The sequence below is a fragment of the Chrysemys picta genome, chromosome 3, assembly GCF_011386835.1.
Source record: "Chrysemys picta bellii isolate R12L10 chromosome 3, ASM1138683v2, whole genome shotgun sequence".
Classification (NCBI taxonomy): Eukaryota; Metazoa; Chordata; order Testudines; family Emydidae; genus Chrysemys; species Chrysemys picta.
The window spans coordinates 161783642-161795916 of record NC_088793.1 but is presented as its reverse complement, the minus strand read 5'-3'; the positions used below and the strand labels follow the sequence as shown (position 1 = coordinate 161795916).

The window sequence follows — 12275 nt, the reverse complement described above, 5'->3', positions numbered from 1 at the left end:
TGTGGAGTCAGCAAACTATGTGTGAACCCCTTTGTTGGATGGATAGCAGAATCCTCATGTAGTTTTTCTGAATCATCAACAATATGCTGTAGACAAAATAAACTTGTGTTGCCATTGGAAGTAGTTGATTGCACACATAATTTTCCTACCCCTTCAGAGTTTTATCTTTCATTTGCACACACTCTTTTTTGAGAACATTAATTAGACTTGCCATTGTATCTTACAGTATTTCTGTGGCTATTTGGTGTGACAAGTTAAAAAAAGGTTCTAACTCACTGCTTCAGGAAATGAGTGCATAATAATCTCACATCTGTTAAATTATGCTCTGCTTGTTCTGACAGTCAGTAGCACACTCAGCATTATTCTGAATTAAAATCGAGTGGTAAAGGAAATAAGCTTGTGCATTTGCTAATGACTCCTGTTTTTAAAACAGATTTACAAGTAAGGAGTGCAAACTACACAATAGCTTCCATTGTCTGGGTTCCCGTCAACCTAAGAATAAATTGACCAAAAAAACAACTCTTAACAGGAGAGAGCTAGGAAGGGTCGCTATAGAGCTAAAGTATGTGTTCCAGTTTGGTATCCGGGAAGCCCAAAAAGGATACATGCCCAGATTTGCTAAAATGTAGCTATATGATCTCTTAGGCCTGTAGGGTAAATAAACGAAGAATGACAAATAAGATTGATTTTGTATTCAGTTGGGGTCCAGTTGCATGGGAGATAGGGAATCTAGCGCTTTTCCTTTCATATGGCAGCTAGATTTCTCAGTTTAAAAAATACCATGTACATGCTGACCTACATTTAGATAAATGATGAAGACTTCAGCTGAAAAACCGACAAGCTGCCCAGCCCTGGTTATTATCCTGCTAACATGATAGTGTGCTGCAGGCTTTGGTACCCATCAGCACCCAGGGCACCAGGGTATGCATCAGACTGCAATCATTATGTGTGTGTCTGAATTTTTACTGCGTCCTCACTCTCTGCACAGAAACTGGGTTTAATTTAAAGCGAATGCAGTGCTTGTGAAAAGTGTCAGATGGACCACTGCAGACAGTATGTCCTCTAGTTAGCCACTGAAGAGCTACAGCAAAAGCAATGCAAGCTTCCACACATTCTAAGGCCTTGTGCCATTGTAACTATACCGGTGTGAAAGTTTATATAGCAGTATAGCCATTCCAGTACGGAAAGGGGAAATAAGCTATGCTGCTATAAACACACATATATCCACACTAATGGAGTTTTAACTACTTTAACTGGTTAAGAAAAAAAATCACATCCCTAACCAACTGTGACAGACTGAAGACTCGCCCACGTGGTGCCACCTGCTGGTCGTTTGGGAATTAACTCATCCAGTACTCAGAGCGCCTCCTGGTGGCCAGTGTCTCGCCTGCCTCATGCCCCTGATTGGTTGCCTCAAGCCCGTTCCTGATTGGCTCCCCGGGGCAGCCCTTTCCCCAGGGCTGTTTTTAACCCCTGCCACACTGGAGCGGGGTGACTGCCTTGCTACACCAACATTTTTTGACCAATACAAAAACTGGGGGTAGACCAGGCCTAATTAATATCTAGCAGTATTTTAAAATCCTAGTACATTTACTATCATCAATGGTACAGCTCAGAAAAACAGAATATGGGATTGAGAAGCAGCATTGAGCCAGTGCCAAGTGTTTTTGAAAATCCCATTTTGAATTTTTTTAGCCCTTCCAGTTCTCTTCTCCCTACTATCCTCTCATCTTTGAAATCCTCAATACCCACTTCTGCTGTGATGCCAAAAGAAATCAGCCAGCCAATGGTGGCTACGGTGATGATCAGTAGTCAGGTAACTGCATTATCTTGTTACAGTTATCTCACTTGTGTCTTGTTTCAGATTTGATTATAAACACTTCAGGACAAAGGTTATGTCCTGAGTGTTTGTACGCTTCCTAAAAGATGGCCGCCAAGCTGGACTGGGGCATTTTGAAGCTACCACAATAAAATAATGACAATTATGGCCTCACTACAGCTGAGCGAGAACTAGAATTTCTTTCCATGGGAAATTTCACATTTCTGCAAAAAATTCATTCTGGTCTGGGAGCCTGTAGTACTGGGGGCCCTGCCTTCACAGCACCTACCTGCTGAAATTGAAACCTTCCTGCAGAAAGTGGTTTCAACAAATCAGCATTTTCTGATAGAAAAATGTTCCATCAGAAAATTCCAGACAAAATGTAGCCCTCATCATTCATCCTATCAAGTTGATCTTTCAAAAGAAAATCAATATATTGTTTCCATTTTGCTGAGCAAAAGCAGAATTTGGGGCTTTGCAGGTTAGTGTCTTTTTAGTACACCAAATGTACACAAGTTCTGTTACTTTGAACAGGGGTTGTAACAAACAGTACACAGGCAGTTCCCTCTTGCAGGAACCTCATGTCAGGCACCTCTATTCTGTCCCCAGAAGCAGCTGTCTTTCTCCAGGGTCTTTCCCACACCCTCTGTCTGACCTGTCTATTTAGATTGTAAGCTCTGTGGGGCTGGAACCATCTACTCCTTTTGCCTAGCACAATGAGGTCCCCCACTCTTGGTTGACTCTTAGGCATTACTGTAATAAACATGTTAAATAATTGCATCATTGTGAATATTTTTCAAATTAAAGCACACTCATACTTTTATAATAACCTTATAATAACCCTTTTGAAATAAGTTCACTAGAGCAGAATTTATCCCTTATAAGCAAATGATTCAGACTTATGATTTACATTGTGATGTATTTAGTTAAGACTATATTGATGCATAGTGGAAAACCACCATGAGCTAAAACAGCCCCACTGAACTCCCCACCCCACTCCCCAGTGTGGGCGTTTGGGGAAAATAGTTGCAGGTGTTTAGTCCTGCTTTCAGTTACCACAGTTGAAGGTCAGTCTAATTACCTCAGCTCCTACCAGAACTGTAACTTGAATTCAAACAGACCCCTTACAGCTAGACAGCATCTACACCCATGGCTGAGCAAGTGGACTATCAAACTCTAAGGCCCCTGCTACTCTAGGGAACTATGTGCTGAAAACTGCAATGGACCTCAGCTCTCTCACCTGGCATTAAAGCACCATACTTATAGATTTCTAACCTGGGGCAAACCACTTTACAGCAGTAAACATAGTTTCTTCTCATGCCAATAGCCTAAGAAGGTCCTGTGCTAGAAATGGAACTCATATGTAATAAGGTTATGAATTCTATAGGAGCTGATATGTAAGAATAATGAAAAGTAACCTAGTTATTGCATGAGATTGTATAACTTACATTGGGGTAGTGGAATGTTTATTATATGCCAGAATGTTCTCCCCAAAGCCCCTGTTCAAGTCAACCAAACAGGGAAGCAACACAATAGCTTCCCAGATAAAAGCATCTCGGTACACACTTGAGGGAGATGGGTCAGGCTGTTAGCTTTGAGGATCTTGTCTCCAGTGAGTTTCAAACCTTGTTTTGCCAGGCTGAGAGGCCGGAGTCCAAAAGAAGACTGAAGAATTAAGTCTTTCTGAGGGCGGGAAGACTGTCAAAAGCTGTTCATGGTGACATAGAAAAGAGAGACTCTGGACGGGAGTCTAAAGTAGTTGGGCCTTCCCAGAGCCAGGGAATGGTAAGCCTTAGGGAAAAGCTAGATATGCTTACAGTGACAGGCTACTTTATTGTTTTTAAAATATGGGTTTTTTTTCTGACATACTTTTGTTCTAATCAAATAATGCTTTCAGGAGGTTGTTTGATCACTAATTACCACCGTCATTGCCTGGAGTGCGGGACAACAAAATGCAGAGTGCATTCATAAGTCAGACCTGCTGAGGTGGTTATGATTGAAACACAGGGGACTGCATCCCAGCCTTTGGTATGAGAGTGGAAGAATCATGTGATTCCATCATGAGAAAGGAGACAGGCCAAGGCCTGAGACCTAGTGGGATGTACTCAAAGCCTGGGAGGTCAGAGGTGAAGTTCACGCTGTAACTGTGAAGGACCAACTTGTTCTTTCACATTATTAATATTCTTTATTTTATTTATTAGCATAGCACTAATACCATGAGATGTGTTTTACTGACTGGTATGAAGACAAAATCCTAGCCTGGAAGATGTTGCAGTCTAAACAGATCTTGTAAAGTCAAAAGATGGGGGAATATGGCAAGCAGGGATGTGGTTGAATGTGCATCTTGTTAGTGTCAGGATTTGTCTGTGGCGGCCCAGCTAGGTTGTGTTGCCCCATAGGAAGAGGTACATTTTAAAGGTAACCTGCTAAGGATTTTTTTAAAATTGGAAATATGTCCTTCATTGCTTGTTTATAATGTAGACATGAAGGGGGTTGTTGTGCTGTTTGGTATTTTTTTCTTCTTTTTAAAAATCTGCAGAATTATAAAGAAAGCAACGTCTGCACTTTCCTAGCATTCTTGGGTGACCAATGGAAGTAATAGGGGAGTTTATTGCAGGTATTTAACACGACAGTTGAAAAGGTAAAGGTGTTGAATCTTTAACAAAGGCTTCCTCTGTTGAAAATATTAATTAGCCATTGACAACAAATGCATTTTAGATGATCAGACTTGAAATCCTTTCCCTGGTCAAAAGCTAAATTTTCACTTATGATTTCACTATTAGGTTAGTTGTCTAGTTATTGAACAGTTTTCCAGCTTAGAAAAGACCTAAATTTCTAATAATCAAGCAGGGGAAAGAGGGGAAGGGGAAAATTAAAAAAAAAAATCTTTTACTAGTCCTTTATAGATCATAAAGAAGCAAAATAAAAGCCTGTGTTCCCCACCCTTTTGCAAGTCAGCTTCAAGGCGGGATTTGCAGGAGGCGAGGGTGAAGGTATAGCAGACCAGGACAAAGAGAGAGGTTTAAAATATTCATTTAATAATAATCACTGGGCAGAAGGAGCACTGCTTTATATATTCATTTCTCTCAGTGCCCCTTCAAGGCTGACCCATACATTGGCTCAAGAGTTTTGTAAAACGTGTGTTCCTGTGTGTCAAGAAACCAGACAGAAAAATCACTGTTTTGAACAAGCTGCTCTTATTTCTTTTCACAGTTATCAAAAGCATGTTAAGAAGTCATGTATTACTACACAGGAGCATACTTATTTAGTCTAGTGAGAGCACATTGGTTAATTCTAGCACACGTCCTGTAACAAGTAATCTTAACTGGAAATGTTCTAGTTATTTCTAAGAGATCATTTCACAGCAAACAGTATACGATTAGGTATCTGTGTTAGTCTGTATCAGCAAAAACAACAAGGAGTCCTTGTGGCACCTTAGAGACTAACAAATTTATTTGGGCATAAGCTTTTGTGAGCTATAACCCACTTCATCAGATGCGTGGATTGGAAAATACAGTAGACAGGTATAAATACACAGCACATGAAAAGATGGGAGTTGCCTTACCAAGTGTGCGTGGGGGGTCAGTGCTAACGAGGCCAATTCAATCAGGGTGGATGTGGCCCATTTCCAACAGTTGACAAGGAGGGGTGAATATCAACAGAGGGAAAATTACTTTTTGTAGTGCTAACAAGGCCAGTTCAATCATCGTAGATGTGGCCCATTCTCAACAGTTGAAAAGAAGGTGCGAGTATCAACAGAGGGAAAATTATTTTTTGTAGTGACCCAGCCACTCCCCATCTTTATTCAGGCCTAATTTGATGATGTCAAGTTTGCAAATTAATTCCAGTTCTGCAGTTTCTCGTTGAAGGCTCTTTTTGAAGTTCTTTTGTTGAAGAATTGCCACCTTTAAGTCTGTTATTGAGTGTCCAGGGAGATTGAAGTGCTCTCCTACTGGGTTTTGAATGTTACAATTCTTGATGTCTGATTTGTGTCCATTTATTTGTTTGCGTAGAGACTGTCCAATTTGTCACAACAAAAACACTAATCCAGAAACCAATCCCTGCAACAAACCGTGTTGCCAACTCTGTCCGCATATCTATTCAAGGGACACCATCTTAGGACCTAACCACATCAGCCACACCATCAAGGGCTCATTCACCTGAACATCTACCAATGTGATATATGCCATCATGTGCCAGCAATGCCCCTCTGCCATGTACATTGGACAAACTGGACAGTCTCTACAAACCGTTCCCAGAGAATAGTTATCAGTGGTTCACAGTCATGCTGGAAGGGCATAACGAGTGGGGTCCTGCAGGGATCAGTTCTGGGTCCGATGCTGTTCAATATCTTCATCAATAATTTAGATAATGGCATAGAGAGTACACTTATAAAGTTCGTGGATGATACCAAGCTGGGAGGGGTTGCAAGTGCTTTGCAGGATAGTATTAAAATTCAAAATGATCTGGGCAAACTGGAGAAATGGTCTGAAGTAAATAGGATGATATTCAATAAGGACAAATGCGAAGTACTCCATTTAGGATGGAACAATCAGTTGTACACATACAAAATGGGAAATGACTGCCTAGGAAGGAGTACTGCAGAAAGGGATCTGGGGGTCATAGAGGACCACAAGCTAAATATGAGTCAACAGTGTAACGCTGTTGCAAAAAAAAGTGAACATCCTTCTGGCATGTATTAGCAGGAGTGTTGTAAGCAAAACACAAGAAGTAATTCTTCCACTCTACTCTGTGCTGATTAGGCCTCAACTGGAGTATTGTGTCCAGTTCTAGGTGCCACATTTCAGGAAGGATGTGGACAAACTGGAGAGAGTCCAGAGAAGAGTGACAAAAATGATTAAAGGTCTAGAAAACATGACCTATGAGGGAAGATTGAAAAAATTGGGTTTGTTTAGTCTGAAAAAGAGAAGACTGAGAGGGGACTTAACAGTTTTCAAGTACATAAAAGGTTGTTACAAGGAGGAGGGAGAAAAATTATTGTTCTTAACCTCTGAGGATAGGACAAGAAGCAATGGGCTTAAATTGCAGCAAGGGCGGTTTAGGTTGGACATTAGGAAAAACTTCCTGTCAGGGTGGTTAAGCACTGGAATAAATTGCCTAGGGAGGTTGTGGAATCTCCTTCATTGGAAAATTTTAAGAGCAGGTTAGACAAACACCTGTCAGGAATGGTCTAGATAATACTTAGTTCTGCCATGAGGGCAGGGGACTGGACTAGATGACCTCTCAAGGTCCCTTCCACTTCTGTGATTCTATAAAGATACAGATGGGCACCTAGTGGGATTTTCAAAAGGAGCTAGGCACCTAACTCCTTTGGATTTCAATGGAAATTAGACACCTAGGTGCTTCTGAATATTCCACCAGGGGCCTGTCTGCATCTTTAGATGCTTAAATACCTCTGAATCTGACCCCTTGTTGCTACTAGAGGCATCTATGTATAAATCAGGCTCCCATCAGCGACACTAAATTCACTTCAATAAATAATATTAATTTTTCCACCTCGCCAGAAAATCATGAAGCTTGCCACCCTGTTAGCTTCCCTAACAGAGCACTGCATCCAAATGCCTTTGGCAGACCCCACCCTTTCTTCTGCAGAAACATTCCTAAAGCTGCAAACACACATGCTGCTGCAGTTGTCTCAAAGGCTGGTTAAAAATCCACATCACTTTTTCATGCAGCCGTGATGCCTTGGCAGGAGTTTAATTCCAAAATCCTACTGGTGATGGATCCTTCTTAAATTTTTCATTTAAAAGAGAAAACTCCACTTCAGTATTACATATTGTAAAATATCCAGCCCCTGGAGCACCTCGAAATGTAAAGGCTGAGACTGATCATGGTATTAAAACATTATTAATTTTCTCTTTAAAAAGAAAAGAGCAAGCATCTGTTGGCAATGGTTAGCCTATTATTTTCTTTGGCTTACCCTGTTCTCGCTGTTGTGGATGCACTTCCTAAGGGCAGTGACCAAGAAGAATCCTCTTATTGGTAGGTCAAGGTTTAACAAGAATGGGGTTAATGAATTACCAAAATGAATTCTTGATGTAAAAATCTGAGACCTGCACACATTGTTTCCAGCACGATTACAGAAGCGGAGTGTAGAATTTGCAAGGATTCAGCACCTACATAAGTATGTGAATGAATTACCATAGTCAGGAGCAGCATTGGATTGGGGGCTGGAATTTATTGCCCCCGAAAGTCTAATTCCTAATCTCTTTTTGCTGTGGGATATTTTTAAAGTAACTGGTGAATGCAATGGAAAGGAACTTCAAAAGAGTGCAGTCAGTCATCCAAAAAGTTTGCCCATTGAGGTCTCTTTCTTTCTGTTGTCAGTTTCTGTTAATGTGTACATGTGCATTTAGTCATTTCCTGAGCATCAGTCTGGTTTGTCAGGCAAACTATAGGTCTAGATTCATAGGTTCAAGTTCTGTTTGCCCAACAGTGCAGTATTGATATATTTAACTACATTATAAACTCTCTAGGACGGGTGCCATCTTTTACTCTGTTTGTACAGTATTTAACGCCTGGGGGCCTCACTCCTGATAGGCATCTCTACATGCAATCTTAATTCAAATAAGTATATAGAGCCTTTCATCTATGCATTCAACGTGCCTTACCAACATTAATTAATTAAGCTTCACAACACCCTTGTGAGATCAGTATTATCCTTATTTCACACATGAGGAAAATATGATACAGACACTTTGTCTACTCTAGAAAAATATTGCAAATTTGGCTTCCCGTGTTGCTATCACCAGGGGAAATATTTGCAAACTTTCCTGAGCAAAGAGAGGAATAGAGAGGCTACAGGACTTATCCATGATAACACTGTGAATTGGTAGAAGAACTGGGAAAGGAACGGAACCCAGGGGAGTCTAGTTTTAGCCTCATACTCTAACCATAATACCTGTTTGACACATTTCTCAGTACTGTGCTTTTCCAAAAAAAAAAAAAATTCTAGAAACTTGTTTCAAGTGTCCTTGTAATCGTTAATTTTTTATTCATGATTTTATATAGAAGTAAAAATAGACATCAAGTGCATCGTGCCTTATTTTGGACCTAGATTTCCCTCTGGGGCCCAGGGTTACTGTTGTCTCACTTTTTTTCTGTAATAACTAAAACAGGGTTAATTTCCCCAGGCCACAGTAACTAAGTTGAAACACAGAAATATCATCCTTTTGCTGAGTTAAGTTCACTTAAGCACACAAAATGTTGGACCGGAGTTTCACAAAACTCTTTTTTTGCACCCCGAGTCCTATCCCTATTCAGCTGCAATGTATACCATGCAGACTAACTGGCCACGGTGTCTGCGCCCGCCCCCTTCTTCAGGACAGGTTTTGAGGGGATTCAACAGCTTTTCTTAGAGTCTGTGCTAGAAGCCATCAACTGCACCATGGCACCTACTACACCTCTACCCCGATATAACGCTGTCCTCGGGAGCCAAAAAATCGTACTGCATTATAGCTGAAACCGCGTTATATTGAACTTCCTTTGATCCACCAGAGTGCACCGCTCCCCCCCCACCCCCGCCGGAGCACTGCTTTACCGCGTTCTATCCGAATTCGTGTTATATCAGGTCATGTTATATCGGGGTAGAGGTGTATTTACCTATTGTGTTGGAGCTCACTTCAGCCCCAGGCCCAGACCCTAACAATCAGGCTTTCTTATGAGATTTCTAGTACTTCCTTCTTCTGGTTGGGCCAGAAGGATCACACCATCATCCCTTCTTGTGGTATTTTGAAAGTTCTCTGGCTGACCATGACCAGAAATAGCTTTTCCCAAACAGCTTTTCCCATGAAATTATGGTATTTTCGGTCCTGACCCAGAAGTTAAAAGTGAAAACTTATCCCCAGATTTCAGAAATTCAGTTCAGTTCTAACGGGTAAAGGCTGAGGAGGGGAAGCTCTCACTATCAGAACTGTATTACCCCAGTCTAATTACAATTTTTGTTATGATCAGAGTTTTTTTTTTTTTTTAACTATCACTAAATGCTTTTTAGCTGATAGTCTATACATGACAATAGAAGGAGAGGTTACTTCCCTTGTTTAGTAACTCAAGTTCTTCAAGATTGCGTCCCTATTGGTGCTCCACATCAGGATGCGTATGCATCTGTATGGTCTAGATTGGAGATTTTCATCAATAGTGTCCTCATGTGTGCCCTAGATAGCCTCATGCTCTGGTAAGAAGGCATATGGGGGGAAGGGGAGGTGGACCCGCTGCCATTTCAGTTTCTTCTCACTGTTGGAAGTTAAGCGAAGGACTCAGAGGCAGAGAGGAAAGGAGGGGAGGTAGTGATGCACCCCTCGAGAGACACATCTCAAAGAACTCCAATTACAGTACAAGGTAAATCACTTCTTCGAGTAGTGTCCCTGTGAGTGCTCCATGTCAGGAATGGTACCTCAATTATGCAAGAGGTTGCTGAGGAGGTGGATTCAGTACAGATGGTAAAAAAAAAAAAAATCACCAAAGCACATCAGTTCTGGTAGCAGGCACAAGAGTATAATGTTGGGAAAATATGTGCACTGAAGGCCAGGTGGCTGTCCTGCAGATGTCTAAGATAGATATGTTTTTCAGTAGATAGATTCAGCCCTGGTGGACTCCGCAAACACCTTTGGGAGGGGGGTGAATCCCCGAGGCTTCATAACAGGTTAAGAAGCATCCTGCAAACCATTTTGACAGTCTTTCAGTGGAAATCAGATGTCCTTTCAATTATTTCTGCACCTGAGATCAAAAGCCACTTGGAAGCCCTAAAAGGCCTAGGCCTGTCAAGGTGAAAGGCAAGAGCTCTTGTTTACATCCCATATATGGAGGCTCACTTCTTCTCTCAAAGAGTGAGGCTTGGGAAAAACACCAGTAGGTAAATCTTATAGATTAATGGGGAATTCTGAAGAAACTTTAGGTAGGAAGAGAGCGTGTGGATGTGACATCACTTTATTGCAATAGAACACCACATATGGCAAGTTAGCCATCAAGGCTCCAAGCTCCCCTACTTTCCTGGGCAGGTGATGGCTATGAGGAATGAGGTCTTGAGGGACAAATGAGGGAGGGAACAGTTCACATAGGTTCAAATGTAGGTTTCCTCAGTGCTTTGAGGACTAAGTTGAGGAGCCATTGTGGAGTTGGCTCTTTGATGGGAGGGAAAAGATTGAACAGGCCTTCGATAAACTTCACAGTGGGTGAAGACAGAAAACCCCTCAATGGGGGCAATGAAAAACTGTGATGGCAGCTAAGTGAACCTTAATGGAGCTCAGTGATAAAGCTGTGGTTTTTAAATTCAGCAGGTAATTGAGAACGTATGTCAGGTCTCGAGACAAGGAATAGATTCGTGGTTGCACCAAGTCTGGAAGCATTTCCACTTCTGCAGGTAAGTTTTCTTTGTCATGCGTTTTCTACTATTAAGCAGTACTGTTTGTACACATGGAGAGCAGTCTTGTTCTACACCCGCAAGCCATATGGTAGCCACATCTTCAGGTGAAGCGCCAAGAGGTTGGGTGGCTGATGGATCCTAACTCCTGCCTGAGGCGATTCACTGTCAGGGGAAGGTGGAAAAACTGTTGCAGATGTCACAGTTCAGGGCAACTGCACCTATATTTCCCCACAGTGGCCCAGGAGAGTATCCACTCTCAAGCTTCCAGCTCCCCATCTGTTGACTCTCTTGAGTGGAGATGTGCGTCCCTCTCCCTTCTGATTGGGGTATTCCCAGGCTACACAATTTTTTGCCTTCACTGTGTATTTCCCAGAACAGACAGGTTGCTGAAGGACACCTGTTTGCTTTCTCTATAGAGAAATTGCTACAGTTATAAGTTACCATCCAGACTTTATTCTTAAAGTAAATTATTATTGAGAAAACATACTAAAAACAATAAAACAACCTACATGTATGCTAATAAGCTTACCAGAATTAACTCCAACCCTAACATAGATTCTGACAGAAGCAGTCCAAACTCCCACTCTAAGGTTTGTGGTTACCAATTCATCACAGCTTCAGCTCAGAACAAGCATGCTCATGACATGTTCAATTCATCCTTTCCAGTTCTTGCGGTCTTTGATCTGGTATGTAATGGATCTCTTGCTCCAGGGAGTATCTTCAAAAGGTTGGCTTTGAGGGGGGAGAATTTGCATTCCCATCACTGCAAAGTACTTCCTAGGGAATCCAATTCACATGTTTTGTTCCAAAAATATCTTTGAAAGTCCTTCTACCTTCCAGAGATTGCATTGATCTTTTCTTTCCGCTAAAGAAGTTCCATACAATCACACAATAGTACATGAACATTTGTATTTTTAACACAATGAACTCCAAAGGTGTCTTAACTCAAGATATTGCAGGAAATTGTCAGTCTGTTACAGCAGAGACATGTAAACCAACTCTGCAAACCACATTTGTCTTAGCTATGCTGGTGCTATGAAGATGGCTACTTATTCTTCTGTTTCAATTTGTTTA

The 12275-nt window shown here is 41.4% G+C and overlaps 1 long non-coding RNA gene across 1 annotated transcript in view; it reads left to right on the top strand.

The window, feature by feature from the left end:
• The first annotated feature begins 2005 nt into the window (after positions 1–2005).
• LOC101945604 (uncharacterized) overlaps positions 2006–12275 on the top strand; it is a 28649-nt gene continuing 18379 nt past the window's right edge. The window contains exon 1 of the long non-coding RNA XR_256782.5: positions 2006–11198. This is a non-coding gene — a long non-coding RNA (uncharacterized LOC101945604). The remainder of the gene's footprint in view (positions 11199–12275) is intronic.